The following is a 13,889-nucleotide window of genomic DNA, read 5'->3' on the forward strand; positions in this document are numbered from 1 at the left end:
ATATGTGCAAACATGAACTCACTGAGGATAGAACTGCCCTGCACTTCTGATTTTCTGCATTTTAATGGCTATTACCTGATAAGGGGAAATGGTAGCCTGGGTGCCATCCGCTTTGTACTCGCTCAACTGTTTGTTCAGCGAGAAGGCAGCAATCAGTGGAGCGCTAACAAAACGGATGGCACCCAGGCTAGGGAAATGGTGCCTCAGTTAACAATAGACCTCTGCAGCATCACCTGAACAAAACTAATTCAATCAAACAACTCACTTCATAACATCCTGTCATTACTAGTTTTTTTTTATTCTTACAGGCTTTCTGATGAGAATTTAGGGTAACTGGTAAGAAATGTGTGTGTGTGTGTGTGTGTGTGTGTGTCTTTGTGTGTGTGTGAGAGAGAGAGAGAGAGAGAAAGGGGCAGACAGACAGACAGAGAGTTACTGAGAGTGAGATACGTTTGGTTTGTTTTTCCTCTGTTTTACTGGCGAGTTGGAGAGTGAGTGAGGCAGGCCGCGGTGTTGAAGTGAGACAATACACACTGCTCCGCTGCAGGGCTCTGGTCAGACGGTGCATAGCTGTGGTGGAGCTCAGGCAAAGAGCCTGCGGCTAATGTGAGTCAATATGTCTGCCCAAGGAAGGGAGACATGACAGGTCTTGCCTTGAACTACCACACCAAGGGACCCAGTGTTTAGGCCTTCAAACTGTGTAAAATACTGTACATGCAAACCATGAAGGGCAGCTCAGGCGTCTCGTCAGGCATTCACTTTCTCCACGTTGTGACTAATACACCATACGCATTTATTTTAGATGACGTTGATGCTAATGTGGTTTTGCAGAGCGTAAGCATTCACAATGAGGGCACAATATGCCCATTAATGAAGGTTTCCTGCCCTCACAAAGTCAATTAAATAAAGTGTTTTGATGTTTTTCATAGCAGATTTACATAAATTACGTAAATTAAATGGCTTGTAACTTCCATTGTTTTATTTTAGCAGTATCAGCCAAGTTTCTATTTTGTTATAACCTACCAATATCTTTGCAGTCATTGTTACACATACATTACATATTGTTAACCTCATACATTACTTTTGAAACATTCTTTTCACGTATAAAGATAAAAAATACTGTATGTATGTATATATACTGTATATATAGGTTGTGCTGGTATATATTGCTGGAAAAGTCCCTGTCTTTACATAAAAGATGGATACCTATGTGTCTAAGGCTGAATCCCATTTCACCCCTTAGCCCTTCGCCTTTCCCCTTCTCCTCCGTTTTGCGCGTTCACGTGGAGGGGTAGGGCTGTCCCAATTCACGTTAAGACAGAAAGGAAGGGGAAGGGGAAGGGCTTTCCACCCCTCCAAACGGAGATTTTCCGAGGGCACACTTCAAACGAAGGGGTGAGACCGATTTCCCCCAATGCATTGTGAACCCGTGATCATTAAAGAAGAAACATCGCGCAAGTCCCTTTAAAAATGTCGGAAACAGCAGGAAAAGCATCACACAAATGAAAGTATTTTCTTTGTAATTCATGGTTTTAAAACTTGTTTGATGAAATGTTGCATTGTGTTAATAACAGCTGCAGGCGCCATGTTTGTTTATGTCTGGTGAGTGACAGCTGTCGCTCTCCGGTAACGTAACAGCTGACGCAGCGTACTGATGACGTACGTAAGTGTTGAAGGGCTATCCCAATTCGTAGGGCTAGAGTTTAAACCCCTTCGACTACCCCTACGTTATGGCTCCGTTTGAAAAGGCGAGGGCCAAGGGGTAGGGGTAAGGGTAGGGGTGGAGATTAGAAATGGGATTGGGCCTAAGTGCACAGTGCCTTGCATAAGTATTCACCCCCTTGGATGTTTTACCCTTTTATTGCTCTTATAAATCAATCATGGTCAATACAAGTTGGCTTTTTTGACCAAAAAAAAAACACGAAAAGCTCTCTTTAATGTCAAAGTGAAAACAGATTTCTACACAGTAATGTCAATTAAATAAAAAAAATTAATGTAAAATAAATGATTGCATAAGTATTCACCCCCCTTTCAAGTGAATGACCTAATTCAACAGAGGTCCAGCCAATTGGTGCTAGAAGTCTCACAATTAGTGAAATGGGGATCAGTGTGCAGTGAATGGTTCTCAAGTGATTGTAGTATTCAGTAATCAGTATACCTGGCTACCTTTACACCATGAAGAAAAAAGGACACTCCGAGCAACTCAGAGAAAAGGTAATGGAATTTGTCAGGGGAAGGATACAAAAAAATTCAAAGGCACTAAACATCCCCTGGAATTCTGTTAAATCCATCACCAAAAAATGGAAGGAATATGGCACTTATGTAAATCTGCCTAGAGCAGGCCGTCCTCAAAAATTGAGTGACCGTGCAAGAAGGAGACTAGTTAAAGTGGCTACCAAGACACCTATGACTACTCTGAAGGAGTTACAAGCTTCAGCAGCTGAGATACAAAAACTGTTGCTCTGGTTCTTCTCCAATCAAAGCTTTATATAAGAGAGCCACTGTTGAAAAAAGCTCCACTTTGGTCTCATCAGACCACAGAACCTTCTTCCACTTGACCATGCAGTCTCCCACATGCCTTTTGGTGAACTCTAGTCGATACTTGATATGAGTTTTTTTTCAACAGTGGCTCTCTTCCATAAAGCTTTGATTGGTGTAGAACCCGGGCAACAGTTGTTGAGGTCTTTTTGTTGCAACAGTCCTGGCAAAATCACAGAGAATGAGAAAAAAGAAAAGCAGTTTGCAATTGGTTATGCAACATTGGTACAGTATCCAAAACCATCCAAGCACTTTCCATTTTTTAATTGCTTTAGTGGTATCCCTTTGGAAAAGACAAGTTACCTTGTAAAAAAAGACAGAAAACAATTCAATTTCTGATTCAAATTTGTAAAGTCTCTCCAAAGCCACCCAACCCTTTTTATAGCTGCCTATATAAGACCAGGCCAGAGAACGCCTTTACTGGCATTACTGAAGTGTTTACACTCGAAAAAAGACCTCTCTTGATTCTCAGACCTTGTTAAACTGCTCAAAACAGTCTGCAGTGAAAGGCACTGTTGATTTAGAGTGAGTCTGTCTGATGTGTGATAGGCTAATCTGCCCTTGTATGTGTGATTGCACTCCTCTCAGGTGTATTTCTGCAGGAGGTAAAAGGGGGGGGGGGGGGGGGGGGGGGGTACAGAGAGCCCTCCATTCGTCTGTGCATGTGCCTCTGCCTGTGGTTCTCCCAAGGCACAACTAATGATTTTCATGTCGAGACAAATCTGCCCATGGCAGCCCAACTGATTTCTCAATGTGCCAAGTGAGTGATGACACCTATTAGTGAGAGTACGAGACAGGAAAACATTCATTATCATGTTGTTTTGCTGTGGAGCTGCTCTCCTTACAAAAACAAGTAAACAAAGTAGAACTCTGTTGCCATGAATGCAGAAACACTCACTCAAGAACTGTGGGAAATGTGCACTAGACTCTTCTCATGAAAACTCAAACAACATCGAGTTCTTCAGTTCTTCAGTGATTTCCTTAAAGCAGCTAGTTCTATTCCAAAACTAGCATGTTAACCTAAAAGGCATGCAAAACCTTGCAAACACCATCAACAGCCCAGTTGGCACTGAAAGAAGCTTGCCAACACACTAACTGGTGTGTTTTGGCAGTATAGCTGGCAATGCCATCCTGTGAAAGCTTCTCTTCCTATTTTGCAGGGTGTTCCAGCCCGGAACACAGAACTTCATAGTGCATATCCCGGATGTCTAGTGGGAACGACTCTTTGAAGATGGTACCAAAACTAGTTGCCTATAAAACCATTCATAAAAAAGTGTCAAATTTTGCATAGTGTTGCTTTAACTGTGAAATTATCAGAAGACCATATCAGTCAGGGAAACCTTTACATCGGGTAAAGAATAATGTGATAATATCCCTTAACTTTTTTTGTTTATTTTATTTCCCTTCCACTATATGGTCTTCCATGCACTAAGGTCCATGATAGATTACGACTACATCTTCTGTGGTGCTGCTGGAACCCAAGTCACAATTGAATCCTAGACAATCACCAGACAGGCTATTGATGTATGGATTCGTCATCAATGAGCTGGTCGACAGCAGAGCCAAGGGGCCAAAAGTGCAGCTGTGCAGGGTGACTCCTCCGGAGAGCAACAAGGAAACCAAGTCTTTATCAAAGCTATCATTTACCTAGCCATCCGCTGGCCCACAGGGTGTGGTCCTGATGCCAGGGCCCACCACCCGCCACCCGCCACCAGCCACCAGCCACCCGCCACCAGCCACATTCCCCTCCCGCCCTGTGCTGGAGGCCGTGTCTGAGGCTGTTAAAAAGGGGGCAACCAATGGCTTACTGACAACCAAAGGGTTACAAAGCCACAGTGAACACAGACCGGTAAGGGAGCCATTAGCGTGCCGTGCAGGGCTCTGGCACGTGCTGCAAGAAGGTGCCTTGGCTAAGCAGAATATAACGTGACAATAACATAACATTTGTATGCATGTCCATATTGTCAGGATCCTGCTCTGTCCATTTTGTGTTTGTCTATTTTGTCATGTGCTTCTTGTGTGTGTTTTATGCCATGTGTTTCCCCGTGTTTGTTTATTTACTGTTACGCTCCAGCTGGAAGAGGACCCAATCGCAGACCAGATGTAGACAAACTTAGGGTTTTTCTCACAAAAACGCAGAAGAACAGGGCAAAAACAAAAAGGATTCCAAAAGCAGGCTGGGACTGAAGACTAACATTAAAATTACGAACTGACAGAGGACACAGGACAGACTGAACTTAAATAACAGAGGGGGAACGAGACAACCAGACACAGGTGGACTTAACCAGGGGAATTAACAAGACACAGGAGAAACCAATCAGGGAAACAAAGCGGGTGATTAACAAGGCGGGTGTGGTAGGTGATGGACAAAACCAGGATGTGGTGGAAGGCAGGTGGGGCGGAGTTCAGAATGACAACCAAGGAGCACATGGAAATAATAAACAAACATGGGGAAACACATGGCATAAGACACACACAAGAAGCACGTGACAAAATAGACACACGTAACGGACAGAGCAGGATCCTGACACATATGTTATGCTTTTGTTATCAATATAGCATACTGTTAGAAATCAGACATAACTGAAAAGTGTTGTTTGCAGTTTTGAACGTCAAAAAAAGTATCACTAAAAGATGTTCCCCAATACTTTTAATGTTATATGTGTTGATGAATAGTTTTGGATGTTTAGGCTATCAAACCATTTTTACATTTATCAAGTAAAATGCACAGCAACGTTGGTAAACTCTTGCACTCACACCTTTAGAATAACATCATCATTGTTTGTTTAAAAGCATCATTATGGAATGCAATAACAAACTTAAGCTTTTTACATTAGTGTATACCCTTACTCATCTGAAATCAGAATGGGATCAGACAGGCTGTCTATGATGAAGGGCATCAGCAGAGGGGAGGCTGCGCTGTGACTGTGCCAAGATCAGTGGGAGGTGGGCAGGACAATGCTTTCAGGCGCTATACAAAAACACATTTATGAAAACACTCCTTTCTCTTTAGGGTCCTGCGCCACTTGTTGTATAATAGTTGTGTTTACATTGCTGTTTTTCTTGGGGAACTATTTCAGCGGTCATATGGAAAACATCTGGGCTGTCTCCCTTCCAGGAAGTGAGAGAGACCGGAGTCACAACCAACCACTGTGGATAAACTGGATTCTCTCCCATCAACAACAACAACTTACAGAAAGTAAAAGATATCAAATACCTGTTATTTCTGAGGTGCTGTGACAACTGTTTCACAAGATTCAAACCGCTTGTAATCTGTCAACATGATGACATCACTTTATTACTGGACTATACTTCCCTTATAGTATACAGTATGTCAACCAAGAACCTTTAGACTGGTAAACACATCTTTGTAGAGCTGTGTCAACAAGTGCTAAATTAATTTGAGTTCTGAAAAAGCATGCTGTTTCACGAAGTGGAAAGTGCTAGGTATGACTATTCAACACAATAAGTGCAGAGATAAACATCAAACTTTTGTGATCAGAGATGTCTTCTCCCTAGGAAGAGAGAACTTTAGGCTCTTTTCAATCTGTCCATGTCTGTTCAGCACACTAACTGGTTTAAGCATCACAGTATACGTGCAAAAAATGTTTTATCACAGAGACATACCGAAAAACATTCGATCTGCTGTGATTAGCATCACAAGCGTTAGCATGCCTGTATGACTAAGACACCAGAAATGACAGAATAACAACTCAAAGGATTTTAACACTCGACAAACGCCTCCTGCCAAGTTTGCGGCTGTGGAGTGGTGTTAATAAATGTCTCTGTAGTCAACTTACCCCTCATTCCTCTCAACTATTTATAGCCAAGGAACCAAGGAATAAAAATAAGCTCTGTTTATGTAGTGTATGTCCACTCACCACCATTTCTGTCATAAATGAGTCCATGTACGTCAGGGGGCTCCAGTGAGTGGGAGGTGTCCTGTATTAGATTAGAGAACAGGCTCCAGGCTCCAGGCTTCTCGGGCAAACAGTCTGCTGCCACTCGGCCCCGTGGATTTCCACAAACATCTATTTTGGATGGGAGACGCCTGGTTTTAGTTAGTCAAAAAGCCACAGCATCCTATTAAGTACTGTTAAACGTAATTGAACAATGTTTATGCAAAGTGCTGCCTCAGCTGAACTTATGTACACAAGTAGGCTAAGCAATATTATGTAATTTATGTACTGTATGTATGTACATTATACTGCTTTAAATGCACAGCCTCCCTTCTAGCCAAGCATTTTGATCATCTTCCGGTTATACTTTGATAGTAGCCTATATCCAGTTATTTCAACGGAATGCTGGCGTGTCTCTTTCGCTCTGAGAGAAAAACAACAAAAAGATTTATATAACAGCTAGCTTAAGGTTTGTGTTTACTATTGAACATTCCAATCCGTTGTGAAAGTTTTATTTTCAGTTGCTGCATTAATGGAATGCCAAGGAATGTGAAGGAAAATAGAGGAAATGAAAAATAGAGCAGAAATTAGGTCAAATGTACCACATATAGCTTCTCGAAAAAGACACTAAAGTGGTCTTGCAGGTAGTATACTCATATCTCCTCTGTAACACACACACACACACACACACACACACACACACACACACACACACACACATACCACACACACAAACATATACTACATTAAGCTTTTTTTTCATAACCACATGTTTTTTTTGGACAATACTGTTAGTAGTACCATTTTGAGGATTTTTAGGACACAGTTTTTCAGCTCGTACCTCTACACAGTTCCTAATGGAAGAAGGGCTAACTCTATTGTGTGCAGTTTCCTCACTGTGTGTCTGTGACAGGGTGGGCCAGGAAAGAACACAGAAAAATATAGATCAGTTCCTGGAAATTATGTATGCAACTTTTTCCAAACAACTTCCAGTTTCTAGATGACACAGTGCACTGAGCCACGTGCTCAGAGATGTCACAGGGAAGCTGATGGAGTAATAAATCGCATCCCCTTGGTGATGCATCCGCCATTCCTAATGACACAGTGCGAGGGCTGTGTGGAACATTAAATGCCACTAGAGTTTTGCCACGCTCTAATTAGACGACCAGTTCAGACGTTAAATGTATCCTGGAGGCTGCTACGTCACGGTTTCCGGGGAGAGGAGACACCTCAGCAGAGGGCCTACCAGACAGAGATCACTGTCACTGTCTGCTATGATTGGCCCTGAGGGTTTCCCCCCAGCTCTTATCACAACAGGCGTGCCCTCTCATCACCTCTCTAACTGCACTCTGGGTTTCTCATCACAAGGCTGACAGTGTGGTCTATGACCCAGTGGAGGTAACTCTGCCTAAAGACAGCTTAGGGAAAATGAAGTGGGAGCAATGGCTTCCCTGTCTTCATCCCACGATGGCCATGGTGCAAGACAGTCAAAACACGTCATGAAGCACAGTGCAAAAAAACACCATTAAAGCATGACAGGAAATAACATGTCAGATGCTTGCTATTTTCAGTGCTTCCCTACAGGAGCGGTTATTACTCATGACAAAGACTTCTGTGACGTATTTAATAGCCATTTTCATTGTTTGAAATGGTTGGTGATATTTTATTAGCATTTGAAAGGCCATGTTAGAAAAGGCTGTAAGGATACCGTGCTAACACAAGATGTTCAAGTTTGAATCTCCTACCAGGGGCTATTTTGGTAACTTGTGTAATTAAACCAAGTGAAAGTTACCAAGTTAATTACATTTCTATATCTATTTACATTCCACAACATTTCCAATTCAACATTCCAATTCTGTATGACATTCTAATTTTGTACGATTAGCCCTTTCCTATTTCATGTTCTGAAAGTCCATTATATTTGAGGACTGGAGGCGGTTTGGGAGGACATTTATGCTAGTTTGTACTCATTGTTCTTCTTTTGACTGCAAGTATGGTTTGGTCATCTTATGTTTGAGACTTGTTCTGCCTTTATTAAGAAGACAGCATGTTTCTACAGTTTTTCTCTCTCTCTCTCTCTCTCTCTCTCTCTCTCGCTCTCTCTCTCTCTCTCTCTCTGGTCTCAGTCTTCAGTCCAGACACAAACATGTTTTAGCATGCTTCTGTAACAGAACTAAAATCTAGTAAGAACTGTAGTAAGGACAATCACCATGGGCTTTAGACTGGTTTAAGCTCTAATTGAACTTTCTGAGGACAGAAAAACTCTGAAGGATCTGAGGACAGAAAGATCTGTGGCTGAGAAAAGGCAGCAGAGATCATGTGCAGGATCACTGAGGGCAATTTTGAATTGGTTGAAGGTTAGTGAATATTCACTCGACTTCAACCTGACGAATTGATTGGTTGGTTAGCTAAATTTGTGGGCATGGCAATTGTTTGGGAGTTTTTCTTCTTTCTTTTCCAACTTGTGGTTGCCTGGCTTTAGTAACAGTCTAAAGCTAGCATTACCATCAACACGGTTCCCCAGTTTGACTGAGCACAGTAATGCGAAAACCTTAACAGAAATGCAGTAGGTTAAAGGTATAATGCTGTCGGATAGCAAGCTAAATGATTCCATATGTATCACTGTAGTTTGTCTAAGTCTCGCCACTCGGCAGTGATCCTGGTAATGCCCCCAAGCAGCCATTTTGGCCAAACAAAATCATGAAAAAATGTAAAGGTCTATGGTTGAACGATATCTCAGTGATCAATAGTGTGATTTAAGCTTTTGAGATATGTTAACTGATTTTGCTAATAGGCCTACAAGATAGCCAAGCTTACTTGTTGTTTTCTACAGTGACTCACTGATAGAATCCCTATACCTTGTCATAGTCACTGTACAGCACCAATGTCAGTGTTATTCGTTATTACAACCCTGAAGTGAGGGCCTTGAATATGTGACGTGTGTCTCCTATGCATCATCTCAGTAAACGATAATACAAGAGGGCTGCTGTGTGTGATGTAATCAGGGAACCACCAATATTGCACCACGGCGTGCTGTCTGGCTCGGTAAGATACCAGCACAGCCTGGTGGCAAATAGCTCAGGTGTGTGGGTCTAGCAGCAGACTGTGAGACTTGTCGTGACAGTGGATCAGACGTCCCTCACGTCTGAGTTCTTGTCTGAGCCTCTGACATGCATCCTCTCACACCTCTCCCCTTGGATCAGAGCAGGAGGCTGCAGACGTGGGAGGAGGCAGAGAGGGAGAGGGGGACGAGACGGGCTGGAGGAGGAGGGTCGGTGGGGGGGAAGAACGTGGCGGAAGAGGAGCACAACTCATAACTGCCGGCGTAGGCTGAGACATCTGAATGTGTTTAACTGCCCCTTGGACAGACGCCGCAACTCATTAGACACACAAAAAACAGGGGGGGAGGGGGGGAGGGAGAGGGATAATTTCTGTACTTTTTCAACCCCCTTTTTTCTTAAGAGGTTTGGCACCCCTCCTACTGCGGGTGTTTCTATATTTGTCCCATGTTTGAGCGTAAGGGCCTGAAAATGACACCATTATTTTGACTAGACTGTTTTCCCTTCAGTGAGAGGCCAGGGAAAGTGTAGGTGCTCTGGTATGGTTAACCACACGATTGAGCAGCATCTCTCTCTCCACTCTCCATCCCTCCCTCTCTCTCCTCTCCCCATCCTTCTCTCTCTCTCTCTCTCCCCTCCCCACCCTTCTCTCTCTCTCTCTCTCTTTCTCCCCTCCCCATCCTTCTCTCTCTCTCCCCCCTTCCTCCCAGGCTGGCAGCTCCACGGACAGACTCACTGCCAGACCCTCAGTGTGTCTGCAGGTGGCCCTCCACGTGTAACAGACCGCCCCAGTGTATCTCTCCAGGGCTGCTCCCCCACAGATGGCACAAACACTCTCTGGACTTCTGCTGAATGACCCGCATTCTGTTTTTCTCAAGGCAGACTGCAATTATGCACCCCACATGGTGACCTGTATGAGCCCGAGAAAGCATCAAAGGTTCAGTGCCAAAACCTCTAACTGTGAGCCTTTTCAGTGCCAAGCCAAGTCTAGAGAGCTACAGACAGGGACGTTTATTTTGGAAAGTGGTTTTGGAGAGGTACTCTTCTTCATTTCCCCAAATCTATGGTGCAAGATTCTAGGGGCTTTTCTACGCCAACTGATGACATTTCTTTCTCATAGATCCCATATAACAGACATTTAAGGTATAAAAGGGAGTGGAAGAACATAATGTACGGTGTGTACGTGTGCAATGTGGTGTCCAGGACATAATAGCTCTGCCCATATAGCCCTGCTACCGCTGCTAATTACCAGTGGGATTCTTCCACCAGATGTTGATTAGTGAGGACAAACAGACTAGCCACAATGATTAAAGTTTCTTGGGTAAATGTGTCTGTAAACACATATGCTTTCAGCGCTGGCTGGCCTAACATGTTTGGTCTCAAGTATCAAATCTGAGCGATTGCCAGATTTAAAATAAACAACAGGTCCGCTGTACCAGGTCGAGGCCCCCAAGTTGTGGTGGCCTTGTTATTGCCAGGTCTCGGTGTGTGGCAGGCAGCTCCTCACCAGGCCCGGGGGTACGGACTGTTTCGGACCATTTACTTCTCCAAAAGCAAGTCTTCTCCACCCCTGACGGGAGACATAATACTGTTGTCATATTGTTGTTTGGATCCTGTCTAAGTGAAAACCTCTGGATTTAGGTTTGACCGCAGCAGATGCATCTATTTATCTTAGTGTTTAGCATTGCTGTCAGGATAATGCTATGTTTCCCATGGGAGGCTGATTGCACCGCTCTACAGGAACACTATTCTGTATATAGATGTGCTGTATAGCATAGGGACATTTTGTCCAAGACCGACGTAAGTTAACATTTTGAAACACACCAGTCCAGCGTCCATACCTCTCATAGTACAGAGACACCTTGGTAAATAATGAGAGAATGAACCTCAACTCAACTACAAACGTTCCCCCATATTTACCTGGCCATGATTGACAAATGATTGATTTATGTTAGCAAGATTGCTGACAGGTTTGCCTTAAAAGACTAATGCTCAGAGGGAGAGCTATGATGAAAAGGATGCTCTTTCAGACCTCTGAAACCGTGTCAAATTCTTTCATTATTTGATAAAAATACAAGACTAAACTCTAGTAGTCGTCATGGGCCAAAAACTATCAGGTCCTACTGAGGTCCTTTGATGAGCCTCTAAGGCCCAACACACAGGAAAACCGACCTGACTGACTGAAGACTTGCAGATAGTGATAACACATTTGAACATATTACATTAAGTTATGATCAGCATTCATTATGATCATATGATCATTCACTCTGGTTTTATTTTGTGATACTGTAGTTCTTAGGGTGTAGCCCAGTGGTTCTTAACCTTATTGGAGGTACTGAACCCTACAAGCTTCATCAGTGCATTCGCCAAACCCTTCGTAATTTGAAAAATAAAATATGATTTCTTCAAAACGTAGGTATATATAAAAACGGCCCGACAATGCTAATGTGAACCGGGCTATATTTTGTGTGTCTTGACCCCTGCCGAACCCCTGAGAGTGACTCAACGAACCCCTGGGGTTCGATCGAACCCAGGTTAAGAACCACTGGTGTAGCCAGAGTATAGCCCCCCTAGTGGCCAACTGTAGAACAACAATACAATCATAATTTCATCAGGCCAAACAGTGTCAAACAATAAACTGTCCCAGTATCTGGACATGGTGTTATTTTACCCTTTCTTTTAAGATTGTATTCATTATTTAACTGACACATACTTATTTGACATAGTCTCTCTGTCTCTAAATTAGGGGTGTGTATAATTTTGGTTAGTCAGTCTGCTTTGAGTTTCCACTAGAGTCAAGTCAAGTCAAAGTCAAGTCAAAGTGTTTATTGTCGCATGCACCAAATTGCTTCAGCGCAGCGAAATTCTTGTGACTTGGCAGGCAACATCTACGCAGTAGGCGGCATACAAGATAAAAAAAATAACATATAACAAAAAACAACATATAACATTAAAACATATAACATATTACAAGTAGCAACATCTACAAAAAATGAAGGGCTAGCAGCAGTGTACAGGGTAAAGAAGCGAGGAATATTAAATTAAATAAAAAATAAGTGCATATATATGTAGTAAGTGTAGTCGTATGAGTGGGGGAGCAGAAAGTACATGGTGATGACAACACAGTGGGTCAATGTTGCTGATTCAGAAGCCTTACAGCCTGGGTGAAAAAGCTGTTTGTGAGTCTGGTAGTCCGTGCTCGGATGCTCCGGTAATGTCTACCAGAGGGCAGCAGTGTAAGTATACTATAGCCTGGGTGGCTGTGGTCCTTTACAAAGTTCCATGCTTTTCTCAGGCATCTAGTGTTATAGATGCCTTGCACGGAAGGGAGATGGCCGCCAGTATGAAAAGCATCTTTAGTGGTCTTACATGGCCAGTGCCTGTGCTTTTCCTTTAAAACGACATGAAAACTAGCAGACCATAAACATGTTTGACCTCAGAGAACATCAGAACATCAATAACATCAGAAGCACATCTGGATGATCCATTCTATCATGTAAGCATGAGTCACAGAGCAGCAGCTAACCATGTTCTACATTAGATAGCAGATGCAACCTAAACCATCATCATTATCATTCTCAGCCTGGGCGGGTCTATTTTGTTTCTTCCCTCACAGAGGATCCTTTTGGGTCACAACTGACGAAAGTCAGGGATGCTGCGTAGTCTGTCCCGATATCAAGATCAACCCTGGGACACAGGATATCCCCAACACCGAGACGGTACGCTTCAGTGCAAGTCCTCTACAGAAACTTGTGATAATAATTCAGCCCACTGTCTGTCTGAGCTGTAACTGCTGCAATAATACTGTACACCACTCGACATGACAGAAAACGAATAGCATATTGTGGCTTAAATAAAAAGAAACAGAGAGCTGTGCTGAAACAGACCTGGTTCTCACTAAGTTACAGAGAAATAATAATATTTGCCTCTAGGCCTCACATGGTTGTACACGGGTAACGTGGGTCGTCCATGCAGTGTTCTTTCCATGCCTCAGCTGCGGCTCTGGCTTGGGCCGCTGTAATACTTTCCGCCGACGTGCTTGACTTTCCCAGGCCTCTGACCCCTGATGACTGGCATGTGTGTGTCTGGTGGAGCGTTACCTCATAGACAGAGTCATACAGACATTATTTAATAGTTCTTTTATTTAGGTGTACAACTGTGTTTGCGGAGGCAAGGATGATTTAAGTTGGCTGGCTACTTTTGTCACCTGTAGAATAGTACATCACTCCTCTCATCCATTTCTTTCACTTGTACCCCATACACATGGGCTCTACACACACACACACACACACACACACACACACACACACACACACCCATCTCTCCACACACCTCATGGACACAATTTTCATACTCGAAAATCTCACGTATTTACTTGTGTCAAATCCATTTC

Source organism: Sprattus sprattus, assembly GCF_963457725.1.
Source record: "Sprattus sprattus genome assembly, chromosome: 1".
NCBI lineage: Eukaryota > Metazoa > Chordata > Actinopteri > Clupeiformes > Clupeidae > Sprattus > Sprattus sprattus.